General features: G+C 32.5%; 1 long non-coding RNA gene across 1 annotated transcript in view; it reads left to right on the top strand.

Moving 5' to 3' along the window:
- Positions 1-14,179, top strand: part of LOC126759793 (uncharacterized) — a 32,046-nt gene extending 17,867 nt beyond the window's left edge. Inside the window, exon 3 of the long non-coding RNA XR_007667075.1 lies at positions 13,807-14,179. This is a non-coding gene — a long non-coding RNA (uncharacterized LOC126759793). The remainder of the gene's footprint in view (positions 1-13,806) is intronic.
- The last annotated feature ends 921 nt before the right edge of the window (positions 14,180-15,100 follow it).

Below are 15,100 nucleotides of genomic sequence, written 5' to 3' on the forward strand. Positions count from 1 at the left end.
ATTCGTTATAAGTTATTATACTTCGAACAGGGTATATTAAGTTTGTCACGAAGTTTGTAAAACCCTGAAGGAAACGTCGGAGACCCTATAAAATATTTGTCCTGTAAATTGGCATATGTATAACTGCCATGTCAAAAAATTAAAACTTCTTTATTTGAAGATATAGTTCAAATCGAACTTATAGGTTATAGTTGCCATACGAACTGACCGATCAAAATCAAGATCCATATATTTTTATACCCTTTTATGCTATAAGAAATGCTCCTGTGAAAGGTATTATATCTTCGGAGCAGTCGAAGTTAACGTTTTTTCTTATCTTCTTTATTTACTTCATTTAAAAGTAATAGGAAGCCGTTAGCCTTTTATAAAGCCCACTCGCTGTAGTCATAGTTACCCACATATTGTGATACAATTGTAAATATATATATGTATGTACATATATCGAAATATAATTTTTTTTTACTTGCTAATGTACATACATACATTTATGTATACATAAATTCATGTGCATTCTCATATATAATCATCACTTCTCTACTATGTGAATCTAACTGTCAATCACTCTGCTAGTGAATGGCAAGAGCTTACAGCTTACTTGTACATTTCATACTCTCCATCTTTCAACAATCTCCACAGTTGCTTGGTATGCATATCGAACTGTGAACAATGGAATAATGCAACATTGTATTTAAGTGTGTCTGTTCATCTTAACACACAATAAGTTTGTATATCTATCGTCTAGTCGCGAAAAGACTAATAAACACTAATATACACTCACTTATTTACGCTAACAGTGACTGCTACCGCCTCAGCGTATTGACGGAAGTGCTTCTAAGCTGCGCCCATATGAAAACCTCATAGGTGTAAATTCGAAGCCAAGATTAGAAAAGTAGCGAGTATTAAAATACGGTAACGCCTGCTTTTAAACTATTTTCTTTATGGTCGAAATAATTTGGAGAAATGTAATAGGAATGATATCGACCTTCAATTCGCAGAGAAATTCTATCTTTGAACGTGATAAGTTTACTCTAAGGAAGCTTTAAGAAGGCTGTTTTTTACTGAATTTACTACTGAATCTTAAAAGCCAAGACTTAAAAGCTTAAGTTGAATTATCATTTGTAAAAACAATAATCATATAAAGCACAGGTTTTTTCCAAACAAGGCTGCACCGAACCTATAAAACCCTTCACAGGTACAATTTTATAGCATACAAGGGTAATAATCAAAATCTTATATTATTTATTCGTGGGAAAGCTATATCAGGTGCACCTAAGATTAAATTTCCAAACCCACCACAATCCAAGTATATTTTGAATTTGATCGGTTAGTATGTGTGGCAACTAAATCCTACATTGGTCCGATCAGAACAATATGTTCGGAATTGTAGCCTTTTCTTGAACAATATTTCATAATAATTTCGTGAAGATATCTACTCAAATAATCAGATTTACAATAAAAGAACTTAATTTTGATCGATCAGCTTGTATGGCAGCTATATACATACATATATAACATATACATATGTTAAACTGAAACGATATCAGCGGTTTCGACAAATGAGCAGCTCCTTCGGGATAAAACGACGTGTGTAAAATTTCAAATCAATATCTCAAAAATTAAAGGACTAGTTTGCGTTTATGCAGATATGTATGTATGTATGTATGTACATAGATAGACAGAGGGAAATGACAAATTCGCTCAGCTCGTCCTCATTTACATACATATGTATATACTTTTTAGCGTTTCCGACGTTTCCTTTTTGGCGTTGCAAACGTCGTGGTAAACTTAATATACCCTGGTCAGAATATAAAAATATGATTTTTATTCCCAATCGTACTAATTTGAGAACGAAATTAATCAGACCCAAGTCTCTAAAGAGAAATAAAAATTAGTGATCTCAGTTTTAGCTCGGAACGTTTCTATTTTATATTCTATCACAAATTGCATTTGGAAATAAGACACACCAATTTACTTGGAAAGTGATTATAAGGGCTTTTGAGCGAGCTTCTAGCGATTTCTTCGGTAAAATAAACTTTTATTTCCGAAAAAGTAGCTATATTTTCAGAAAAGTTTTTAAAATCTCTTAACTCGTGTAAAATTTGAAAATGGCTTGCATAAGATTATTTTATGCGCGAAAAATTTAAAACCTAAATAAGTCAAGTCAAGTCATGTATATTTCTTCTCGCAGAAATGATGACAGCGGTAAATTTAGCTTTTTGTGTACAAACAAACATATTTGTGCAGGTATATTTACATACTTATAACAAGTATTGTATAAACCGTAAAATCATACTTTCTTGGTTGTGTGTTATTAGCACATTCTGTTCAGTTGTTGCCACTTTTTACTACAAGTTTAATTCACAGCTTCTCTAACTATGGCATTTCAAGTCGTGCTGCTCTACAAATATACAAACATAACATACGTAGTAAATATGTATGTATGCACATGCATGCAAGCTTTTCCAACCAACCTCGCCATGGCCATTGCCATGGTCATCAGCTATGACACTCATTCGTTAGTTTCATGTACGCTGCCTTGTACGTACATGTGTATGTATATATATAAAACACCAATATACATATGTATATTAGTTCGTTTAGCTTGTTGCTTTGCAGCCAAATCAGACACTTCACCTTTCTCCTCATTATGAATACGGTGCAATGTTATCATTTCTCCGCCGCACAACCAGCCACATTTTTCACTGTACCGCAAAGCCGACTACACCTGTTACACCAGCTACTATACAAATACACACCTATATACATGTATATGTATTTTTGAATGTGTGCCTGTCGGCTGCTGCGAATATTTGATCTCCTTTTTCGTTTTTGTTGTACATATGTATTTACAATGTTTCGACTTTTGCCGCTCAACTTATTTAAATGTTATTGACTCGGTTATTGTTGACGATTTTTTCGTTATTGTTCTTGTTTTTCGTTGAATGAGCACGTCGTATTGCATGTGTGTTTGTATTAATTGTAACTGACAATGGAACGCGCGTTCCCCTGCTGACCTGCATACACAAATATCGCTCGCCAAATGTGTTTTGTGTCTGAAACCAAAACTGGTTAAACTAACTGGCTAACTAACGATTTAACGTTTTACGCTCTAACTGTTTAGCGGCGGCCATACAAATATACGTTCGTATTCACATGCCTACATTTGTATGTCATATACATATGTATGTACACGTACATATTTACATACAAATATAAGAATGTTGTCGTCGATGACTGAAGAAAAAGTAGTGTGCAAAATTGTTTAGAGGTCTGTGATTTTTCGAAGATTTCTCACTACTTTCGCAAATGCAAATTTTTATTTTCATTTTGTTTATAGACCATAAAGACGCGATTTTGTACACACATAGATATACATGCAAGTATGTATGCATATAATACACGTTGCCACAAGCAAAGAGTATAAAGTGCGACAACGGGCATGCGTTGTGTACTACAGCTATAGGCGACATACTTATTGAACAGACACGAACACAAAATTACACATAGATATTATCATTGCTTGCAATGTATAAAATAAAAGACTTAAACAACGAACTTTAACATCCATTTCATATCAGCTCAACGCTGTGCTAACACTTTTGGGAAAGCTCTCAGCTCCTTGATCGCACATATGTATGTACGTATGTACATGCATGGCAGATATAATGTTCACACACAAATCTTTAGTTTGTAAATTTTTAGTATTCGAACTTATATACACACATAACCTAAATGTATGATTGTATGAGGATTACAGTTATGTTTGCATTTAAATCCACACCAAACAATAGTATTGTCAGGGCTTTCTTCTTCTTTGCACATATTCACCACAGTGTGTATTTGTAAATACTTATGTGCGCATGTAATTTTTTGTTAGCTTTGATTTATTTGTTATTTTTAAGTTTCACTTTCTATGACATTCTCATCACTGTTGTTTATACATAACTATATTAAAAAACAATTGTGACATCTACATACATAGTATACTATTGTGGAAGATTACTTTTACTTTCTTGAATAGTTATTACTAACCGCAGTCTTTTGTCAAATCTAACTATTTTACTTTGTTTTATATCTTTTATTTCAATAGAAAATATTTGAATTTATTAAAAAAATTTCAAAACCGTTACTCTTTTCGGAGAAAAGTAAGTGGAAGCTATGAATTACGTAAAATGATAAATATAAATATGCATTTCTTTGTACGCAATAATATTTTAAATAGTTCTATTGCAAAATTTTCTCTTAGTAAGCTAAATGTGTGGTGTTATACCTCCCCACTGAATCTAGGTCCATCACAGAACAACAATTACAACTTTATTGTTTTTTCAGTGGGGGATACAAGAGAGGTTTTCAGGATTTAACACCCCTTGGGGCCGGTAATAAAAATTACAACTGTTTAATAAAAAATATTCCATATTTATCGGAGGTACGATAACCGCGTACTGCAGTCGGTTTTATTAATCCTTCATCCTTTTTAAATTTTGGAGACTTTTAAACAAATTTTTAAAGGATTTCATCGTCAGTTAAATTTATACTTTTATGAATGTTTAAGGAAGCAAGACCATTAAGACGCTCTTATCCTATCGTATTTCTAAGGTGACTATTGATTCTTCTCAAAGCTTTTTTTACGGGCAATACTACCAGAGCTCGTTAAATCTTATTTAAAATTTCAAATGTTTCTCCATTTATTACCAGAAATGATATTTATAGTCATAAATTACAGTTATTGATAACAAGTAATGAAGGGCTAAGTTCGGGTGCATCCGAACATTTTATACTCTTGCAACTTGCAAGAATCAAAGCCAAAGTTATGGGTAAAATACGTTCTCTCATTTTCATTGATATTATTCACAAATTGGCCAATACATACATATATGGGGTTTGAAGTAACCTGGAAGTTCGATAATCTTTATTTTAGGTATATGGGGGATAACGGAAGTAATGACCCGATTCAACCCATTTTGACACACAATAGCCAGAAAGGATTATCCCTAAATTTCAATTATATACCTCACACATTGATCGATATTTTCGGTCAAAAATCAACTATAGCTAGTGGGGTCTACATATTCGGTACCTAGGAGCTTAAGCAGTTTTGGTTTGATTTTGACAATTTTTGCTTATAAAGTGGTATAATCTAAAGACTTTATTCGTATACAGTTTTATCCCATTATATTAATTGCTTCTTAATTTGTGTACTGGATAGTGAACGAATTAAATGGAATTTAAAATTATTATATATGTATGGTACATAAAATGAGATTCCGTAGAAATCTTATAGTAATAAGTCTCAACATTTTCTGTACAATGTCATAATATGCACAAATTGTAATGAAATTTTAAATTTTGGCACATTTTTTTTCAACATTCTTACTATAATAAATAAAGTCAAGTTTGTTCTTCAAGTTATCGTTTACACTTTTTGTAGTAAAATTCGTCGGAAGAGTTTGGTAAGTTTTTAAAAATTGCCAATAATACCTAAATGCGTCGATCTGGACGGAATTGTCTGACTAAATGAATAATTTGATGACAGATTATTAAAGGACATTAAGATCCCACGGTTTGTTTCTATCACAATTTTCAAAATTAGTCCTCTAAAGTTATAGTTCTATTTTAATGAATTTCGAACAATCTTCTTTGTTTTTAAACTCAATCCAAATACCAGTCTCAGATCAACATATGTAGGTACATATGTGGCATGTCATTAAAAACTTATACATACAAAAAAAAATGTTTAACTAAGTAATACCATATCTCACAGCTATTTACATCAACATCGGTTTGCTCTTATTGACTCCCCCTTTATATGCATATACATATACACACATATGTACATATGTATGTAAGTACATTTGTGCTTAATCAGTGAAAGCATTTGTTATTCCATTTGGTGGCTGACGTTTTAGACGTCTACAGCCGCAAACAATGCTCAACGTAATCCTGTATACCGATGACTATGTGCATTGTAGCCGTGAATTGGGTGCTTGTAAATTTATCAAGGCGTCACAGTTGTCGTTTTGTCAACTTCATTATCACCATTGTTGTCAGCGGTGCCTTCTTCGTCATCATTGACAATCGTCAAAGGGTGTGGCCCAACACTTTGTGACGAATTTGTGCTGACCCACCAAATATGCACAACTTTATTGTTTTTGTGGTATGCAAAACATACACAAAGCACACACATACTCTCACAGTAAGTAACTATTATTGTAAGTGAAGGCATATACATACGTCATCAGTAACTATGTGTGCGTGCTCATGATCATATATGGATATATTTTGATTTTTTAACAAAAGTTATAAAAACAATACAAAGTTAAGTGTAGAAAATGCGATGCAACGTCTCACGTGAGTGATTTCATACTTTATCACGCTCACAATCAGGGTGTGTAAACGGACGGGTATGCCTTGAACGAAACATATAAACAAACGAATTAGGTTTATCCAACCATACTATTCGGTATCTTATGTCTGCTTAGTTATATTAAATTTAACGGCATTAAATTTTAATTTACAGTTCTCACGTATACTCCAATTGTGTACACGTACATATATGTACATATGTAACTACACACAATACAAATGTTTACGAATTTTTTGCAATTTGTGAAGTTATGATTTTTTTAATAATAATTTATTTAGTTTTGCTATTTTGAAAACAAAATTTTTTGCCCACATACAGAAATTATGTGCACATACATGCATATGTTTATGCGTAGGTTATTGCCATTTAAATATTTATTAGCACAATACTTAAATATGTATGTATGTGCGTGAAAAAGATAATTTGACTTAACTCTGACCATGTTGTAGGTCTCTCTCTAGTATTATTTACAGTATAGTGAGCATTAAATTGTTATAACGTTTACACTTGTAAGTATTAAATACGTAAAAAGCCTAGTATTTACGTATTTATGTTATGATTAAAGATCACACCAGGTGCGTCACCTTAAAAAGCGCGATTTTTGGGAATAAAAAAAAATAACACTGTATCAGTTGTTTTACAAATTTTAGGGTTATTTATACATAAATTAAGATTATAAAGTAAAAGTTTTGAAGAAAAGAGTATATTATTTTCCCTCTATGGATCAAACACACAACTCGATTTGATCAGAGCAAAAAACTGTTGGGCAATTGTATGGAGTATTATATAACTTGAATAATTGGAATTGGTTAAATCGGGTCAATACTTAACTTAGCACCCATATATGTACCTATTATAAAACTTTTCGAACTTCCAGTGACTTTGTACCACATACAAGTAAATAGATAAATTTGAGCGAAAACTTGACCTAGCCACTATAGTATAACTAATATCAGGATTTTCGAACATCCGGCTGACTTTGCTATATATGATAGGTTTTTTAGTATGTGGCATTGGAAAAACTGCCTGTAGATAAAATCGGGTCGATACCACCCCAACTCCCATATACTGCATATAATGATTTTCGTTTTTCCAACAAACTTTATGTGTCTATCAGTGTATGAGTTATACAAGTATATAGTATATGTATTATGTTTTACACCTTAAAGTATTTCTCTGGCTTTGATTCTTCAAAGTTGCAAGAGTATAAAATGTTCGGTTGCACCTGAACTTAGCCCTTCCTTACTTGTTATTTCTTGATTTGTGTACTAAAAAGTGAAACATTCAAATGGAATTTAAAATTGTGTTATATGGGAAGTAGGCATGGTTGCAGCACGATTTCGTACGTTTGCCAGAATGTTCGTTCGGTCAGGTCCCAAGATATGTGATTTCACCAAAAATGGGCGGTGCCACTTTCGTCGTCCAATTTCACACCTATTCCCATAAAGCTCTCCTTTACCATCTCGGTGGTAATATTTTATGTCTCTGTCGTATTGAGTTATTGATTTATTATGCTCTTAGTAGTTTTGAACCGGTATATGGAGAGTGAGCAGGGTTATCTTCCGATTTCATCCATTTTCACACTTTTGGTGGGAGTTCTTATGTTATTTGCGCTAAGCTAATTTTGTAGCTTTAGTGGTTTATTAGTTATATACATTAAACTTTTTAGAGGACGGGACCACGCCCACTTTTTCAAAATTTTCCATAGTTGCCATAGTTGATCCTTCCTACTGCCACCCCCTGTACCAAATTATAATTCTATATCTTAATTTTGCGCTAGTTATTTCACTTTATAGGTTTCCGGTTAATGGCGTTTTGTGTACGTGCCAGTGGTCCGATTTCGCCCATCTACGAACTCGTTTTTTTACCAAGGAATGCGCGTACCAAATTTCATAAAAATCTTTCAATTTTTAGTCTGCCAGTCACTCGGATTTCAACTTTTCTCGATATCTATCTCGATTACTTTAAGGTGATACGTACAACCGTTAGGTGAACAAAACTATTATACTCTGCAGCAACATGTTGCAATAGTATAAAAATAGCTTTATAAAAAATTTAATACTACCTCTTCCCTTCAAAGTAATTATGGTATAGTATAGTTTAAAATATGTTAAAAGAAAGTTAAAGTGTTTTTCATAAGGAAATTATAAAAATGATTTTCTACATATCTGTGGTATAAATAGAGAATGTGGGTATTGAAAACACATTAGTTTAGCCAACCTCTACCGTAACTTTTATTACGAATGCGCTAGATCATGCTAGCTAGTAAATTTGCGTGATAACACTAATTGCAGCTGCGCAGTATTTATTAACACTATGATGTAGGCGCCTTCTTGCACGCAGGGCCTACTATGGCAGACCATATAAAAATGTGAGTACAATTATTCCTAGAGAATAAAGTTAAAACTGAATAATCCTGAGAACTATTATTTTTAAATTCAAATAACTTCAGATGTATGGTATACAAACTTTCAGATAATTTTAATAAATCCCAATTTTTAAATATACATTTTTATAACAATACACAAACCGGCCTAATGAATAATGCAAGTCCATATCTAATACGTCTTGCAGTAACATTGATTTCGACATCTGATTTGAGATATTGGTGGTTATGTGCCTTCTAAATTTCCATGCTACTAATTCCGTAATTGTAATATCGGCGTTGTAGCTTCGGTAGCGACGCAAGTTCTCTTTCAAGGGGATCTTCGTCAAAGTTAGTGTTAATAGTAGTCCTTCGGACTTCTGTAGCCAAAGCTAGGAAAATTATTATTCAATTGACGTAATGCGAGGTGTTAAATTTTAAGTGTTTGCCGTAAAACCTCAAATGAACAAAAACTATTAATTTGGTCTACAATAGTAGGTCGTGCGTGTAGTGTAGTGTTGATTTGTTTGCAAGCACGTGAACATTCGGCAGAGATAAACGAACTAAGGGTCTTCAGCAAATCACTTCACAAAAAAAAAAAAGAAAAAATAGACGCGAATGAAATCATTTATCACCGACAGACAGAAAATGCATATTTCCCCTAAGCCCAGAAATGATTTTTCTCTTTGATTAATTGTAATTAATTTAACACTTAACAAAATCATAAATGCCTAAGTGGATAAATTGATGCACTTTCGATCGTACTTTACACACGAAGTGGGTGGCCGTGATGTGTTAAGTTGATGTATAGCAATTTTTTGTTGTGTTAAAAAATGCAAACAAGTAAAATAAGAAAGAAACCAGCGAATAGTTAATAAACTCGACTTTGAAAATGCCAAATATGTTGAAAGCAGCTGATGCAGCAAAACAATATCTACCTACTTAGTTATTTCGACGCAATGTCGGCAAGGGAGGCGGAGGGAGATAATGTGCAAATTGTGCAAAAAATAGTAAGAAAAATATTGTAAAACAATTAAAGTATAAATTTGGTTGAAGGTGCGTGCACTTTCATTGGACCAAACAGACCGTAAACAGAAACGTTCATCACGAGCTCTTTCATTAGGCTTGTGCGTACATCCATACATACATTCATACCTGTGTGGCATATATGAATATGTAACTAAATACAATATACTTTGTCTGCAATTAATTTAAAAGTTTTAAAATGCGAAACGTTAACATTTCAATTGGCAATGAAATATTAAAGTACCTTCTTTTGTAAATTCATTGTTTTCTACCACTTGAAATGAATATATTTTCTTTATGCTTTGTAGCAATTAACTAATTAGCTTTAGTTTTTTCGCAATTAAGTAAAAATCATATAAATAATGTAATTCATATTTTATATGATTATACAACAAAAAGTAACGTTTCAGCAAATTTTGTTATGACTGATTTTCTATTCTTTAAGGCATTCCCTTAAAATAACTTTATAAAATAAATAAAAATACATAACCATTATCGTAAATGTAGTTGAACATTAGCAAACTATCATTTTATACAATTACTTATTATCGCCTTCAAAAACTCTTTTTGAGCCAGTACAAGCATGTCTTAATGCAATAATCAAGTTTTAAGCCACGGTCAGGATGGCCTTCAGTTGAGGTTTTTACGGTTTCGGTTCTTTTTGAAACGCCATTTGCTAGATTGTTTGACAGTTTAGACGTCACATTCATAAATCCAAGACTCATCGCCAGCAATGATGCGTTTGATGGATGTAGGGTTCTCAATTGCGTTTTCATCTTTTTCGACATCTTCTCGGCGTAATTTTTGCAAAAGATTCAGGTATTTTGGTAAGACTCTAGCGTTGACATTCATAACAGATCATCAGCAATCTCTCTGATGCCAACATGGCGATTCTCATGCCCTCTTTCTTTGACTTATGTCGTTATTAACAGAGGTGTGTTGATGACTTTATGACCTTTGTGCCACTCAAATACTTGTGTTCGTGATAAAGTACAGACTTCAAGACATCTCTGCTACATTTGCAACGATTTCTTAGATGTGGTTCCATTTGAAACACAAAGTTTTATAAAAGTTCAATAGTTTTTCCATGGTACATATCGAAAGACAAATTTTTCGCGTCCTTAACAAATTGCCGTCAAACACACACTAAATGATATAAATTGTGACAAAAAAGTACCCGGAAATTGGTCATAAAACGTAAAATATTTAATTATTCCTCCCAGATTTAATATATTTATGCCAGCGATTTTTCCAGTCCTCGAAGTCACTTTTTAGAATGGCCTTCGGCGAATTTTGTTATATCTCTTCGTTCGACTGAAAACGGGTTCCGTCTGTCCCTCTGATCAATGAATGAAACAATTTTTGGGCGACTTTGGTGTGTTTTTTTGGTTTCGGCTCGTTTTTTCCTCCATTCCGATGATTGTTGACTTGTTTGCATGTCAAACTCAAAAACCCATGCCTCGTCGATAGTTATACTTGAAAGTAACTTGTTTACGGTACTCTTTTTGAAAAAAAATGAGCTTTATTGGGACGAGTCGATCATGAAAGGTTATGTATTCCAAAGGAAAAAATGTAGTTAGCTTGTACTGTTAATATCTTTAACCTTGCACATTTCATATGTTTTCGGACCATGACTGATGTTTCCATAGATTTTATCGTAATAATACAATTTTCTAACTACTAGCTCAATTTTGTGGAAATTATTATGTTATTATGTGTAGTTATTATGTTAGAAATAATTGATGCTAGGAGAAAAATTATTGTATATACATATAAATATTAAGGAAAATTCTCATGTCTCATAGCATAATTTCGATGCTTTTTATTTTTGCGTTGCATTTTCGTCGCAATAATAAGTTAACTGGATTAAATAAATTCTACAAATTCAAAATTACAGCAGAGTTATTGTATACAAGTATGTTATATTTAAAACAATTGTTCAATTTTTACGTTTATTAATGAACTAAAAAATACTAACTACTTGTAATAGTTATCTTAGCTTCCATATAAAACCCTTCAAATCAGGTTTGAAATGTACAACATAAACTCTTTTTTACGTGCATTTTCTAAACATTCTGTTTAAATTAAATAAACTATGTTCAATTGCCAACAAAATAAAAATCTTTGTTAGTAACCCTCCCTGAAAAAAATTCAATTGTTCATAAGACAGGCGAATGACCATTTTATTTTCCAGTAATTTCTCTATGGCGACATGTAAAAGTTAATAAGGTTTGGGGTAGGATTTAGCAAATAGTAGTTTTTGGTGAGGGTTGATTTTTTTCATAGCGCCACCCTCATCAAATTGAGGGTGTTTTAAGTTTTACACCCGTACATTTACTTTGCATTGCCTAGTGTTCGTGTATTTGGAAAACTGTAAGACAACTATTTTTATATAGAGTTGCCAATTTTAACTTTTGAATTGAATAATTTCATTTTATTTTTAATTAAATAACATGATTTTGTGAAAAAATTAACACAACATGGTGCATTATCACAAATATACAATTAAAAGTGTTTGGGAGTTGAAACAAGATCACAGAAGTTTTTAAATATAGAGTCCTGGCGACGTTACGCCCTTCCTTTTAATCCAAAACTTTGGCTTTTAGCTTTAAAACTTAAAATTACTATAAATGAATTCCGAAAAATGTCATTCGGAACTCGACCTATGTATTCCGGGTATATATAGCATAATATAGTATATGTTATGTACATATATTTCGGTGTATGGTAACTCTATGAATTTTAAATAAAACCGAAAGTAATAGAAAGTTGTAATATATTGTATTGTTGGATTAATTTTAGCCTAAAGATGTGTACTTTTATATATTTGTATGAATATATGTACATACATATGTATGTATTTATGTAGAATCCCATTGCACTATATGGTCCTGAAAAGGTCAACTGAGTGATGAATAATGAAAAAGAGCCTTGGTTAACATTTAATGCATAGAATGACAGCAAAGTAGGAATGACAACGAAATAGCCGACATGTGCAGTAAAATTAATGCATTATTAAATTGGGTGAGTTAAGAGAGTCAGTCCGTGTAGTATTTGGGTGTGATGGGTGTGTGACTTAGAACATTAAATAAAACATATACTCGTGCATACTATTTTATACAAAAATGCATCATCGTGAGATGGCTTTTGTTGAATTGCTGACATCCTTAAATTTTAGGGTCAGTTTTTGGGTTGCTTTATACATTTAAAATCTATAATAAGTCGTGGATAATATTTAAATGTTTTATGTGTGCTTCTATTTTGTAATTTTGATAATGCTTATGAGCGGATGCACACAAAACAAGTAAGGAAGGGCTAAGTTCGGGTGGCACCGAACATTTTATACTCTTGCATGATAAAGTGATAATCGAGATTTCATTATCCGTCATTTATATATTTTTCAAATGCCGAAATTTTGTAAAGTTTTATTCCGCTATCATCATTGATTCCTTACGTACATATATACATACGTACATAGAAGGCATCAGATGGAATTCAAAATAGCGTTATATTGGAAGAAGGCGTGGTTGTGAACCGATTTCACCCATATTTCGTACATGTCATCAGGGTGTTAAGAAAATATTATATACCGAATGTCATTGAAATCGGTCTAGTAGTTCCTGAGATATGGTTTTTGGTCCATAAGGGGGCGACGCCACGCCCATTTTAAATTTTTAAAAAAAGCCTGGGTGCAGCTTCCTTCTGCCATTTCTTCCGTAAAATTTAGTGTTTCTGACGTTTTTTGTTAGTCGGTTAACGCACTTTTAGTGATTTTCAACATAACCTTTGTATGGGAGGTGGGCGCGGTTATTATCCGATTTCTTCCATTTTTTAACTGTATATGGAAATGCCTGAAGAAAACGACTCTATAGAGTTTGGTTGACATAGCTATAGTAGTTTCCGAGATATGGACAAAAAACTTAATAGGAGGCGGGGCCACGCCCACTTTTCCAAAAAAATTACGTCCAAATATGCCCCTCCCAAATGCGATCCTTTGTGCCAAATTTCACTTTAATATCTTTATTTATGGCTTAGTTATGACACTTTATAGGTTTTCGGTTTTCGCCATTTTGTGGGCGTGGCAGTGGGTCGATTTTGCCCATCTTCGAACTTAACCTCCTTATGGAGCCAATAAATACGTGTACCAAGTTTCATCACGATATCTCAATTTTTACTCAAGTTACAGCTTGCACGGACGGACGGACGGACAGACAGACATCCGGATTTCAACTCTACTCGTCACCCTGATCACTTTGGTATATATAATCCTATATCTGACTCTTTTAGTTTTAGGACTTACAAACAACCGTTATGTGAACAAAACTAATACTCTCCTTAGCAACATTGTTGCGAGAGTATAGAAATTTCCAACGAAACAGCAAAATGTCTTTCATACGTTTTTCTTAGATAAGTGTATGTATTTATATAAATATAGGAAATTCTTATGTTTTGATAACTAAATGACATTGTTTATTTATTTTTAAATTTTTGTAACTTATGGCATGCCACTTTAAAGCCACTGAATTTATTTTAGTCAAACGATAAGTTCGGCAAACAAAAACATCCTTTGTATGTAGATAAATAAATAAGTACTGTACGAGTATGTATGAACTTGTATGTGCATATACGTATACATATATGCAATTGGGCAGCGAAATTTACATACATATGTATGTATGTATGTACATATATTCCAATATTTATACCAGGCGCGCAGTCATTTGTTTCCTTCGTGGGTTTTGCATTATACACTTTTTTAAAAGGTGTTTCCCTCTAGAATGCCTTAAACGATAAACAATCAGTTTTATTATATTTATTTAATTATTTTTTTATTTTTAATATAAAAACAGGAGTATTTTATGTAGTACGAAATCGTTTAAATTAAAATGGTTTAAAGCTTTACGGAATAATAAAATAAATCATATTTTATTGAATAGCCGCGGTTTAGCACTTTATATTGGGTAGTCGAAAAAGTCTCTTCGTATTTGAAATCAAACTTCAACTTATTTTTTTTTATAATTATAATAATAAATAAATAAACAAATATGTACCATTTTGATCGACCACTTTTTTGCCATTTTTCCGCTAGAGACATTATTCCATCAGTGTATAATAAATCGAAATTTTCAGAACGGAAGCGAGCGAACCATTGTTGTGCTACACGAACTGACACAGCATCGTCTTCATAAACTTCATACATTTCATTGGGAGTTTGCGTGGCATTCTTCCCTTTTTTATATAAAAATTTCAAAATATTGGGAATTTCTATATTATTTTCACTCATTTTTGAACAGCTGTAACTTTTTTTCAACTTCTCCGAATTAAATTTTTTTCGGTTAAATGAA

Source organism: Bactrocera neohumeralis, chromosome 5, assembly GCF_024586455.1.
Source record: "Bactrocera neohumeralis isolate Rockhampton chromosome 5, APGP_CSIRO_Bneo_wtdbg2-racon-allhic-juicebox.fasta_v2, whole genome shotgun sequence".
NCBI classification, from domain to species: domain Eukaryota; kingdom Metazoa; phylum Arthropoda; class Insecta; order Diptera; family Tephritidae; genus Bactrocera; species Bactrocera neohumeralis.